This window comes from Mytilus galloprovincialis, chromosome 6 (genome assembly GCF_965363235.1).
Source record: "Mytilus galloprovincialis chromosome 6, xbMytGall1.hap1.1, whole genome shotgun sequence".
In the NCBI taxonomy this organism is placed as follows: Eukaryota; Metazoa; Mollusca; class Bivalvia; order Mytilida; family Mytilidae; genus Mytilus; species Mytilus galloprovincialis.
Window position 1 is genome coordinate 58,841,764 of NC_134843.1, and position 13,606 is coordinate 58,855,369.

Consider the following 13,606-nt stretch of genomic DNA (forward strand, 5'->3'; position numbering starts at 1 on the left):
ACACCAAATAAAATTGAGAATGGAAATGGGGAATGTGCCAAAGAGACAACAGCCCGACCATAGAGCAGACTACAGCAAATGAATGTTTCAGAAAAAAAACCCATACGAATTTGAGGACAATTACTTAAACAGTGTTAAGACAAAGTTTACGAGCAAAAACATGTTAACAAATGTATCTGTATAAATTAGTGTAAAATGGTCCCTGACATATATGCAGATAAATTTAAAAAAAAAAAAGATTCCAATGCATGTCCTGTTATAGACCAAATACCATGAGCTGGCATCTTATTTTTTTTCTTTTTTCTATTAAAGTTGCAATTGATTTTTCGTAAATTGTATTTCTAGTTTTAAGAGCTTTTTCTTACCACTTTTTTTCTGGCAGATGAATATAGATGTCAAGTTTCAAAAATCAGATGTCATTTTCAAAACTAGTATTATTAATAGAATACTATATAAAAAGAAGGAGATTTTGTATGATGGCAAATGAGACAGCTATCAACCAAAGTTCAATCGATGTGGATTAAGCAATAATTATAGGCAACCGTAAGGCCTTCAACAATGAGAAAATCGTATACCAAATGGTCGGCTATAAAAAGCTCCGCATGAAAAATATGAAACAATTCAATTGAGAAAACTAATGGCATAATTTATTACAAAATAATTTGCGAAAAAACAATTATGACTGACGTCATTACCCTTACATGTATATATAGATGTGGTATGAGTACCAATGAGACAACTCTCCTTCCAAGTCACAATTTGCAAGAGAAAAACCATTATAACTCAAAGTACGATCTTAAAAAAAAAACACTAAACAGAAACCAACACTAAACAGAAAACCAACAATTGAGCAACACGAATACCACCAATAACAATGAACAGGACATAAAAAGAAGCAATAGGTTCGGGAACACAATTATCCCCCTTCAATTTTCGTTCCCTTTAATTTCGGTATATTTTTTCTTAATTTTTTTTTTCCTTTCCTTTGAATGTTTTCCCATTTTTTTGCTTTAATGTGAATGTAATGTCATCTAAGAGAATTTCTGTAAAATTTCTTTTTGAAATGAGTGATTGGGTTAGGTAAACATAGTTGGGATTTCCCCTTTTCGGAAGCTCTCTGGCTTAACCCATACTGGTGTACTTGTGTTTTGTGTTGCCAAGAGAAAATGAGGCGATGAAGTTTTCTATTTTTTTTTTATATGTTTTGTGGTTAATGCCAAACTTTATGTACACCAAATCTTGTGAGAAAAGCGCAGGTGGGATTTTTTTTTTATTAATCATTATGTTATAATAGACAGATAGGGGAAACTAATTGTGTTCTCCGAGCAATACATGAGTCGGCTACATGAATTTAAATCAACATATTATTATTTTTCTAAAATAGCTTTGTCATCGTCATAGTGAATACAAACAATTTACAAATTATGTTGCCATAGCAGCAATGCGATTTCTTTTTGTATTAAAAAAAATGTTATATAGTTGAAACAAATATCTTTTGTTTTTTATTTTTTTATTTTATTAGATATGAAGCAAAATATCGTTTACTTATAAATACTATCATATGCCTTTCAAATGAGAACAAAGCATACCAATATCAGCATCATAATATAAATCAATATTATTTATCTAATAATAACTTATAGTTTGCAGTTTGTTGATATTATGTGTTAGATCCTCTAAAAGTCTAACAAGGCAGCAGATCAAAAACAAACTAAAGGCAAACGTATAAGACTGCCACAAAAGACGGCTGAACAAGTAAAAAAGTTAATGTGTGATTCGACAAGCTGGTCAACTTACAATCTGAAATAAATCTGTTATAAATGGATCTAACTTTATAACGGCCAAATACGGCATGTAAACATGTCATCAACAGTGTTAATTACTTTTTCTTATACAAGGTAATATTGGATTCCACTAAATACAAAACTATAAAATGTCAATTAACTGACCATTACATTTGGTTGTACACGATTACCACCTGTATGAGCATCCCTAAAGCCAAAACATGTACAAAGTTACGTTGCAGAACGACAATAATTCTTTCCCAAATTAACCTTTAATAGTTGTTATAAGATTACTGTCCATTGGTATAATACATTGTATAAGAAAATGATATTGAATCTTAAAATTTAGTATACAAACAATGCCTAGTGTTACATATTTCCCGTACATGCAGGTATCTATATCTTACGAAACCCATATACATGTACAGGTTATTCGGCGTCTAACCTAGGTTGATGCGCTCCGTATGTATGCCTTTTATATAATCAAATAATAAAGTGTTGTCCAACCTGTCAAATCACGACTGGTGAGCAGTCTAGTCAAGCTAAAAGGTGTATACTTGGACGTATTTCTAGCCACAAAATGATCTTACGATGAGGCACAAGTGTTTCACGGTGGGTATGGTTGTCCTGCGAGAGAACGTTCTGTGCTGGTGATTCGGTCCTGACGGGTGCTGGTGATCAATGACAAAATGTAAAAAAAGACGAAAATGATGATTTTTGACGTTTTCACTCATAAAAAATTGAAGAAAACAGTTGAGATTTTTCAATTTTGTTTCTTATGGGTTCATATGTAAACCATTAAAAAGTTGACCCTCTAAACTGTTTCAGTAAGCGTAACACAAAAATGCTCATTTTCAGAAAATCAAGAACTGAAAAAATAAAACAAAAATGCTCATAGAGTCCGCTTTCTATACCGCAATCCACACGACAAAACTATTTTGTGAAAAAACATTGCAATTTATTAAAATTTAGCATTTTCTCAATTTACTCATGTCCTGATACTGTGCTGGTGGGTCCTGTCATTGTGCTGGTGGGTCCTGATACGGTGCTGGTGATTTTGGATAAGAAGTTGGTCATATTTGAAACAAATGTTAAAAAATCAATAAAATTGGGCAGATGATTGTTGTCAATAGGATCTATGACTCCTATTTTAGTTCTTGTGCATCCATTTGGCTGTTTAATATGTGTTTTCAAATGATCGTAACTTGTATTACATAATTACATAAAAGGGCAACATCTTTCGTCCAATATCAGATAACAAGATATAGTATCTAAAATAAGAATAGTTTTATTAAGATATTATAAATGCCCCTTACATTGATGCTTCAACAATGATCAAAGCCCATGTCGCATAAACATGTTTGTTAGCGCTCCGCATACCCCTCCCCACTTCCACCCAATCAACCCTCCTCATTTCCTCCTTCATTGTTACAGTGGTGTACCAACACAACAATTTATCACGTAAAATAATAACACAGAGACACACATTATTGAACAACGAATGCTCGCAGGTACTGAAAGCTAGTTCAAAGCCGCATTTTCAACTAATAGATAAACCGTGTTCTCATATACAAATATCCCAATCGTGTCGATTGAAAAAGTCTCAAAACTTAAGTTCACATTTTAATGTTTGATGAAGCAGAACTTTAAAAGTGTGCAGTGAATCTTGTGCTCACAGTAGTTATTGTCATTATTATGTTTACATAAGACTTATAAAGGAATTAAGAAGGTACCAAGAAATATTTTACAGTTCAATTTAATGATCATGAATGGAAGGAAATGGTACGGAAGTTTACATATGACAAAAAGAAATTGATAGTATTTTTTGACGAAAGACTTAAACGCTTCTTTGTATTATATAGTACAGCTCTTCTATAAAAGCATGCAAAAAAAAACTTTGATTGAGTGACTTGCTTGCTATGTTTGCTTGGATGTTTTCAAACAATAGGTAGGCGGAGTTTCAATACATACTGGGATATGATTGGACAAACACAAACTGACAGGAATTGAAGTTACTGTTTATTGTCCAAACAAATTCTAGTATATAGTAAACAGACTACTTACCTGTCGTTTACAAACATCCAAACAATCATAGCAAGCAATTTGATCAATGGTTTGCTTTGCAAATATTTATAGAAGAGCTGTAAATTCTAAAAAAAAAAAATTCTTGTTGTCGTAGATGGTTAAATCCTCAACAAAATCTCAATAACTTTGTTAGAACGAATAAAGTTTTTAAATCAAATTTTCGTGGACTTTTTAGCTTCCACCCTGACGAGGCATGTTAGCTGTTCGTATGCTCTTGCACCTGACGCACGGAAACTTTCACATTTCTATCTTCTTTTCTGAAATATTTTACCCAGCTCATACTTGACAGGATTGTTATCCTAGTAAAATGTGTAACCAATGAATTTAACAGAAGTTAAAAATTCCACAATACTATATAATTCATTTTATGTGTCAATTTGTTTGAAAAAAGTCGAAAAGAAGAGAGTTTTTTTGATGTCATGATTATCTGTCGCTTTCTAGATCTATGCTTACTAGCATTTATTTCAGATGACATGGACTCCTCACTCTGGTGACCCTGCTGCCTTTCATAGCTTTATCCGTGTACATATATTAATAGATAAACAAAAGGCTGCAACTGGTATTTTTGTATTTAAAATGATTCGTTGTAACGAGAATATGTGTGGTGAATGGAAACTGTGAGGGTCAAAATCTTAAATTGCTTATAAATGTTGCTGGACCCAGTTTCGTTATCTGATCTGAATTTTCTAAAATGTGCAAGGTAGATAGACATTGGCCTTTTGATTTTTTTTACTCGGTAAGTTTTGGCCTAATTGGTTGAACTTTTTCAATATTAAAGCCGATTTCAATGAGTGTATAGACAAAGGGAATATCCTTGGTTATCTTGCTTGCAGAACAGAAAAGACATTGTTAGGTTATGTAAACTACCCTACTTTAAGAGTAGACTAGTCCGACAAATGACACATCTTTCTGTCTGTAGGACCAGGCTACTTCGAAAGGAGGGTAGTATACCTTACCTAACAATGACTTCACGGTTTAGCTAACAAGTAAGCTAATCAAAGATATAACCCCTGCCTACATACTCAGTGGAATCGGCTGTAACTAAAAACTCGAATACATTTTAACAGACAGTGGTCATGTTTGTTAATGAATATTGTTTTTCCTAGATTCACTCTTGAAAAATCATTTGGTAACATTTGGTCAAGTAATTTCAGATTATATCTTTTTGTAATTGCGGACGCCAAGACAATACATGAATCTCACACGACCCCTCGACACAGGTGAGCTTATATATGATCTTATAGCGATTCGGGTTGATAACCAGTTGAAATTAAGCCAGTTTTGTGTGTGTGTAGATTTGTATTGTTTTAAACTGTTATGACCTTTTAAAGTTAAATGTAGGTGTTTAATCTAAGAATTTCTTTTTTAAACTTATATACTTGTTTTATACTCAATTGGTAGTATGAAGCTACGAGGTATTTTAATTTTTGAAATTGACATATTCTAGTCTGCCCTTTCATTGAATAGTGATATTTTTTAGTGTTCTATCGAACATTTGAAAAAAAAATACCTGATAACCGTTCAGACAAAAAAAAATTATGATGAAAAAATCTTACAGATACAGCAAGTGGTTCTTAATAGCTATAATATACATTTTTCTTTTAAAATACAACTTTTAAATCTTACGGGAAACTATTCCAAGCTTAAAACTTTTACTGTAACCTCGCTCTAACTTATCCCCCATCCCCCCCCCCCCCCCAAAAAAAAAACAAACAAACAAACCCGCAATACTATTATCATTCTTATAGTCAGCACTAAATTGTTCACAAACAAATGTGTTTTAAGCTGCTAAAGACATATGATTCAAACGCTCAGAAAGTCTTTTGTTCTATATTTTTGCTCTCCATTTTTATGCAAAACCTTTTACATTTTTATTTTATGGGTTATTGTTGAAGGTCGTACGATAACGTATGGTTGTTAACCCATACTTCCTTTGGTTTCTTATGGAAAGTCCATTGACAACAAACATACCACATCATCTACTTTATATAAGTATTGTATAAATTACAACGTATTTTGGTGATCTTGCAAAATGATCGTAATCCCGAAAATCGTAAACATATTTTCTTATCTTAAAAGGGGGCAAGAAGGGTTCCATTAACAGGCCAATAAATAAGATTACAGTTAATTTAAAAAAAATAAATAAAAAAATAGGGGTATTTTCTCTCACAACAATGTAAATTTCAAGAAAGCAGACAACAGTTAATTATTCAATAACGGTGCAGCATCAATAATCTTGAAAATATGCCACTTTTAAGTAAAATATAAAGGCACAGAACCAGGACATAAGAGCACAGAACCAGGACCGTTTTTCTTATCACCAGCACAACGTCAGGACAATTCCGTTTAACGAACTTGCACGACTTTTGCAATATAATATTGTTGTAATATACTTTGCATGGTACTTATGACGCATCAGAGAAAAATTAAGCAACAAAACTGTCGTTTTATTGCCGTTCTGATACAATGTAAACAAACCCACCAGCACAGAATCAGGACCCACCAGCACCTGACAGGACCATATCACCAGCACAGTACGTTCTCTCGCAGGACAACCATACCCACCGTGTGTTTGCTCCGAGACAAATGAATCATGTCTTTTTTTTCACAGATTCTTGCGTTACAAAGTTCAATCCTTAAAATTATACAAATATAGAAATATTTGTAAATGATACAAAAAAAAAAAAGAATTACATTTTGATAGCAAAACAATCATCATTTTTATGTGCATTATTTGTTGTGAATCTTCTTCATGTGTTTCTGAAGAAAAGTTTTCAGAGTATAAGCTTTGCCACACAATTCACATTTTTGATCTTTCGTTCCATCGTGTATTGATTTTAAGTGACAGTTTAATCCGAATCTTGAAGTAAAATGTTTTGTGCAAATATCACATTTGTATTTAAGTTCAGGATTTTCTGAGTGAGTCAGAAGTGCATGTTTTTCCATTGAATACTTGTCACTATAGCAACGGTCGCATTTGTCACATTTAAAAGGCTTTTCACCAGTATGTATTCGTTTGTGTCTGTTTCGGCCAGCTGGTTGAGTAAAACGAGCCCCGCATACGTCACAACTATAAGGTTTCTCACCCGTATGTGTTCTCATGTGACGTCTAAGATAGTCATGACAACCAAATCCACGCCCACAAACTTCACACTTGTGAGTCATTTCACCCGTGTGACCTCTCATATGAATATCCAAGGTGATCTGTTTAACGAAATCTTTACCACAAACCTCACACGTGTATTGTTCGCCATTATGAATTTGCATATGTTTCACGAAATGAGAATTACAACTATATGTTTTATTACAAATTTCACATGTGAAATCCTTCGTTGTAATTTTTCTTGGTTTTCTTTCCTCTTTCGGTTTATGGGATTCCATATGTTGACGCATATGACTATTCTGTTTAAATCCTTTACCACAGATCGAGCACTTCAATGGTCGATCATCAGAATGAGTTAATCTATGCTTTATAAGACCGCCATTTGTATAAAAGACTTTGTTGCAAGCTTCACATTTATACTCAATCTCGTGTGTGTGATTATTCATATGAGATTTAAGCGAGGCTTGGGTTGTATATGCTTTATCACAAATTTTACATGTAAACAATCCGTCACCAGTATGTGTCTTGATATGTGTCATCAGTCTACTTAGTATCGAAAATCGTTTCGGACAGAGTTTGCATTGATAGGGCAGATTCTGCTCGAAGTGGGTTTTATAATGGTTTAACAATTTGCATTTACTATAAAATTTCTTTCCGCACACATCACACGAATATCTTGCTAAATCTCCAGCTTCCGCCGGATGTGCTGCTACAATATGTGAATACAGACTTTGTTGTGTCACACACTTTGTATCACAAAGTTGACAGCTATGTTGTTTTTCTCCTGTATGTGAAGACATGTGTAATTTTGCTTTGTCTTTGCTCTGAAATCGTTTCCCGCATAATTTGCATTTAAAAAGGTATGGTTTCTTTTTAAAGTCGAGATCGTTGCTTTCTTCTTCATCATTTAAACTTTCATCTTCATAATATGAAGTTTCATTTACATCATTTGAAGATTCATCAAATACTTTTAAATTGTTTTCACATTCAAATTCTACGTGTCCGCCTTTATTTTCTTCTTGTTTAGATAGCAAATCTAATCTGTTCTCATCTGCCAATTCTAAGCAACCTTTAACGCTACCCTTTTGACGCGTATTATATGCACTGTTCATATAGGTATTTTCGTTAATACTCAGCTGCTTCATTGAAGTATCTTTATTATAGTTTGCTGCTTTCATTAGGCTCATTTTAAACGCGTCTTTCGATTTTCAATGTAAAGCGTACGAGGTAAACTGAAATGAATAAGAAATTGTATATATATAGTTACGTGTAAACATGACTTTTTGTGGTGAAAACACAATGCACTAAGTCTTGTTAGTATAATTTTGATATAACGTAAAACAGACTGTTACAATGAAGTAAGACTCGAAAGCAAAGGAAAATAAACAGCTGCACCACGAGCGCATGATACGCCCGTCTTCTTGTGTGTGAAGTTTTATGTTATAATCATATTTTTATTAAAAAGTTTATGAGAGATACAGTGCGACATGTGAAAACCCCCTTTTTTACAAAATATTTCAATAACTCTAAAATTTAATTTGAATCATCACAAAAAAATTATACAGATTTTTAGATTAATATAACTAAGAAGTGTTTAAAGTTTTAAGCGATAATCATTAATGGTTTTTGAGATACGGTGCAAAATGTGAAAACACCCCCTTTTTTACAAAAAAAAACTCAATAACTCAGTCTATAATAACATTTTAAATCATCAACAAAACTTATACAGATCATACGACTGATATAACTAAGAATTGTGTAAATTTTTAAACAATAATCATAGATCGTTTTGGGGATACGGCGCGACAGACGACAGACGGACAGACAGTCGGACAGACAGACGCACATTTGTATACTATATTATGTCCCGTCAAAATTTTGACAATTTCCCCCTCGCATTTGCACTGTGCAATAGCTAAAGTTTAAAACGAAATTTCCACTAATGTTACTTGGTTTATGTAGCCTCTCTTGTATACGACAAGGCTGTCGACGAACTCAAGAACGGAATGACATTAATTCGACAGCCGAACATATATATATATGAGATACTAATGAACAAAGTGTTATTTTAAAAGAAAGTATATTGACACGTATTTCACACAAACCAGATGAATCAAAGCGACACGAATGGCCCCGTCTCAAAAAGTTAAAGAATCTGCAATTTCAATATTACATGTTGACACAAACACGATGGTAATCTCACATATCAGCTCAAAATCTGGAGGCGTATAAAAAGTCCTTATAACTGTGATTTTCAGCAACTTATCAAAGTCCAAAGCCCGTAATTTTGGCAAAAATTAGCGGAGCGTAAGGAAACTTACACTTGATCTGTAACTCATCATGGTTAGTTTACATACAAAAAATCAGCCCAATATCTCAAGGCGTTTTGATAAAAACACCGTATAATGGTTTGTTGCAAAATGACAGAATGACGGAATTACGGAATTATGGAATTTCGGAATTTCGGAATTACGGAATTACGGACAAGGGTAAAACTATATGGCACTTCGTTGCGGGGCCATAAAAAACATAGCTAGTAGATATATATGAGAAGATTCGGTATGAGCGCCAATGAGTCAACTATCCAATCAAGTCACAATTTATAAAAGTAAACAATTATACATGTACATGTAGGTCAAAATATGGTTTTCAACACGGAGCCTTGGCTCGCACAAAACAACAACCCATAAAGGGACTAAAAATGACTAACGTAAAACCAAGTATATGTTGTACGTGTAGGTCACATTAAAGTAACTATATATATGTATACATGAAGGACACATGTTTTTGTTAAATTTGTTATCTTTTAACGGTCGTATGATTTCAAATAAAAATGAACTATTTTTCACAACAAGACTAAATAAATCCTTACCTTGTATTGGTTATTTTGTTAGTTTTGTTTTACATGTATTTCTTTAAGAATTAATATGTACATTAACCAATTTAAAGATTTATACATTCTGTACACGTGATATATGTGTCCTTCGTCTGAACATTAGGACGACCACGTCAAAATCAGTTATAGTTACATGTATATAATGGTTTGATTTCAGCCGTAAGGAATTTGGTTAACAATACAATAATAACTCACATGTTGTTTTCTTGACATTAAAGTTCACATATGTATGTCCCAGTGTGTTGTAATCTTATCTGATTTATGAGTATTGATAAATTAATATTTATTTTTTTGAAAACTTTAAAGTTTGTGATAATATGATTGTTATAAATTGTAACCATACATTTTATAGCTACTGGCCATCCAATATTATACAATTACTGTCTTTTGATGAGGTAAATATGCGGTTTTATTGACTTTTGAAAAAATGATATTCACTGAGGCCGACGGCCGAAGTGAATATCAGTTTTTCAAAAGTCAATTAAACCCCATATTTACCGAAACAAAAGACAGTAATTGTTTTATTCCATATTCCGAGAAAAGAAAATGTATTTAATGACAAACATAATACCAAGACTAATTTTACACGAAACATTTTACCATAACGTTGCATGTTAAAGCGCGTGACGTTTAGCGCGGTGAATAACACTTTCTTAGGTGGATATGTCTTTTTATTCAAAATGCAATTCATATAGAGAAACATACTAAAATAATACCAATATAGAATAATAATTCATATTTTAGATATTAATCGTTTTAGTTTTCAAACTTTTCATTGTTGCTTATTCATTTTATTGAATGAGTGAAAGAATAAAATTATCTATATTTTCATATTTGAATCAGCAAATACTGTTTTGAACATTATAAGTACAAATGTAAGCATCTAATTAAACAGATATTGATTTTCTGGCCTGGCCCCGAATATGGCTAGTTTGCATGTACATTTTTGTAATTAGATTCGCGTTTGGGCTACTTGGGTAAAAAGTCGGTTAAAAACATAATACGTTTAAGCCAATGGAAATTTTCGATAACTTAAAGCCAACATAAAGTTTGGACTAATCCTTTTATGAACTAGTAAATTACAGATATCATACGTGTACTAGTATTTATAATTATGATATATTTCTATAAATTATTTACAATCGATATATGATACAGGATATTCTGTTTATAACATATTAACCATGATGTATTTCTCTTTCCGTTTGACAGCAGTCCCTGGTCAAGACTAGCTGTAGACCTTATCTTATCAGATCACGGAATTGCAACATTGTATATAAAGAAGAAGATGTGGTATGATTGCCAATGAGACAACTTTCCACAAAAGACCAAAATGACACAGATATTAACAAATATAGGTCACCGTACGGTCTTCAACAATGAGCAAAGCCCATACCTCATAGTCAGCTATAAAAGGCCCCGATAAGACAATGTAAAACAATGTAAAACAATTCAAACGAGAAAACTAACGGCCTTATTTATTCATTATTCTTCTTTGATAAGATGTACACAACGGTGTTGTCCTAACTTTTAAAATCACCTTTGTATGTACTATCCTAATAATAAATAATCTAGTAGAGACTATAGCGTGGTAAAACATTGTGAGGGAACACGCTAAAATAAGGATCGCTGTATCGATTAATTACCACATAAAATAAATATATTATCGACCTTTTTAGTAATACTATTGCGACCAGACGTTGAACATCCATTCTTCAATCAATCTAGTGAATAACAAAAATATTAATCGGGCGAATTGTTCAAACAAAATTCGTTCGTTTTATATCTGATTCACACCATTTGCACTGGTCATTAGCGGGTTCGTTAGTCATGGTTCCAATCCTCGGTCGAATTAAACCGAAGACGTGAACATCGATAGTTGCTGCGTCCCCACTAATCACGCGGCTTCTATGAGTTAGAGTAAAATTTGCTTGCTCAGAGATAGAATATTTTTTCCAGATAGAATGAGATATATTATATAGCCTTGCAATTACCTTGCTAAAATCCGGCTTACAAATTAATGTAGTTGTCATTGAACTCATCAATAAAAAATGTTATTTTGCATGTACTTGACGACAACTACATTAATTTGTATCGTCCAGTGATATGGACGTCACAGTGAATAATTTATTACTGGACGATCAACAACAAGTGTACGATCATCTCTCCATCCATCCAGTCTGCGAAGACTCAGTATGTGTAGCATGCGTTTCAGTCTTCACTTTAGTGGCTTAGTCTCACAAGTTTGACTGAGTGTGGAGTGTATAACGTCCAATGACAAAAAGTTCATGAATACATATTCAAGCCGACAATATTTCAACCGATTGGTTTTGGAGAGTGTGGCAACCAGGATGAAGTGTTTGAATGTTTACAACAACTAGAAAAAAAAAGGATTTTAGACAAGGGAAGAAATATAGCCTTCTTACTGTTCAGTTACCGATCCTTAATGCGTTGTTAAGAAATAAGCCATGTAGTTACTGATAGTTGTGATTTAAAGTTGAGGGAATAATGTTTTTGCCCTGTCAGTCTATCCATCGGTCAACCCGTCAGTCATTCAGCCCGTCCGACCTGTTTATTGTCATCGAAACTCCTCTGAAACCACAATGACACCATTTCATGAAACCTTTTTAGATCTACTATGTAGATGTGCATATCGACAGGAAATTATAATTCAACTTTTTCTAGGAGTTATGCCCTTTGAACTTATTTGCTTCAATATACTACTGCAACCGTTTTTTTCTAGAAGTTACGCTACTTTGAAATTATAATCAATTTCATAACAGTGTGGTCGACGGTGAAACTTTTGTTAGTTGTAACTTGTTTGTCAACGGCTATGATTTTATGCTCACTCAGTATATCAGATGCCTTCCAGTGGAGATTGTATCACTAGTTACACATTTCGACACATTCAATGAAACTTTCTTTTCACAAAGCTTTAAAGGAATTTGTTTTAAATATTTTTTATACCAACACTTACAACAGTGTCATTTTTAAGAATACTAATGTTCAGAACTGATATCATTAAATAAATATTTAAAAAAAGGTCTATTTATTGTAAAAAAAACTTTTGAGTTGGTGAGGTTAATTCACAACATATCTTATTAATTAAGAGAACAAAGAAATCTACATCGTGATCATTTAAGAGTGGCCTACTATTTATTCAATGCATATGTACATGTAGGTTTTGTTTGTGAAGAGTTCCGGATAAATTAAAAAATCATTTGATTTGTTTGTTTAGTACTATAAATCGATTCATTCATTTAGTCCAGCAGATAGGTGCAATGTATGAAGGAATTGTGCACTTCGTGTTAAAAACGACAAATTTTGCTCAAACATACTTCTATCTATACTCTTCAATTTTAGATATGAAGGCAAGCTGGAAATATAGTTAACTTCCGGTAAAATCTAAAATGGCGGATGCATGTTTAAATATCAACTTTTCTTAATTCTCTTTTAATTCTTTTAGTTTAAACTTCAAGACCTGATGTTTTAATTGATCTGAATCACATTAGATGGTTTTCAGTGTTGTTGAAGCAGCAAGTTGGTGAAATTTTGCCATCTTCCGGTCGAAATTCCATCTTAAAATTCAAGAAAAATGTCGACTTTTAATTTGCAAAAAGTGAGAAGAAGGATGTAATAGAATCATGTATTTATTTCTTTGGAGACCAATAAAATTCAATTAATATGATGAATAATATTGTTTCATTATTATATTTGAATGAAGATAGACATACACTT

The 13,606-nt window shown here is 32.8% G+C and overlaps 1 long non-coding RNA gene across 1 annotated transcript; it reads right to left on the bottom strand.

Annotated features, from left to right (window-relative positions):
* Positions 1-6,295: 6,295 nt before the first annotated feature.
* On the bottom strand, positions 6,296-9,975 carry LOC143079985 (uncharacterized). The gene is made up of 2 exons (XR_012979578.1): positions 9,845-9,975; positions 6,296-8,204 (listed from the first exon to the last, which is right to left on the bottom strand). It is a non-coding gene; the product is annotated as an uncharacterized LOC143079985 (long non-coding RNA).
* Between the last annotated feature and the right edge of the window lie 3,631 nt (positions 9,976-13,606).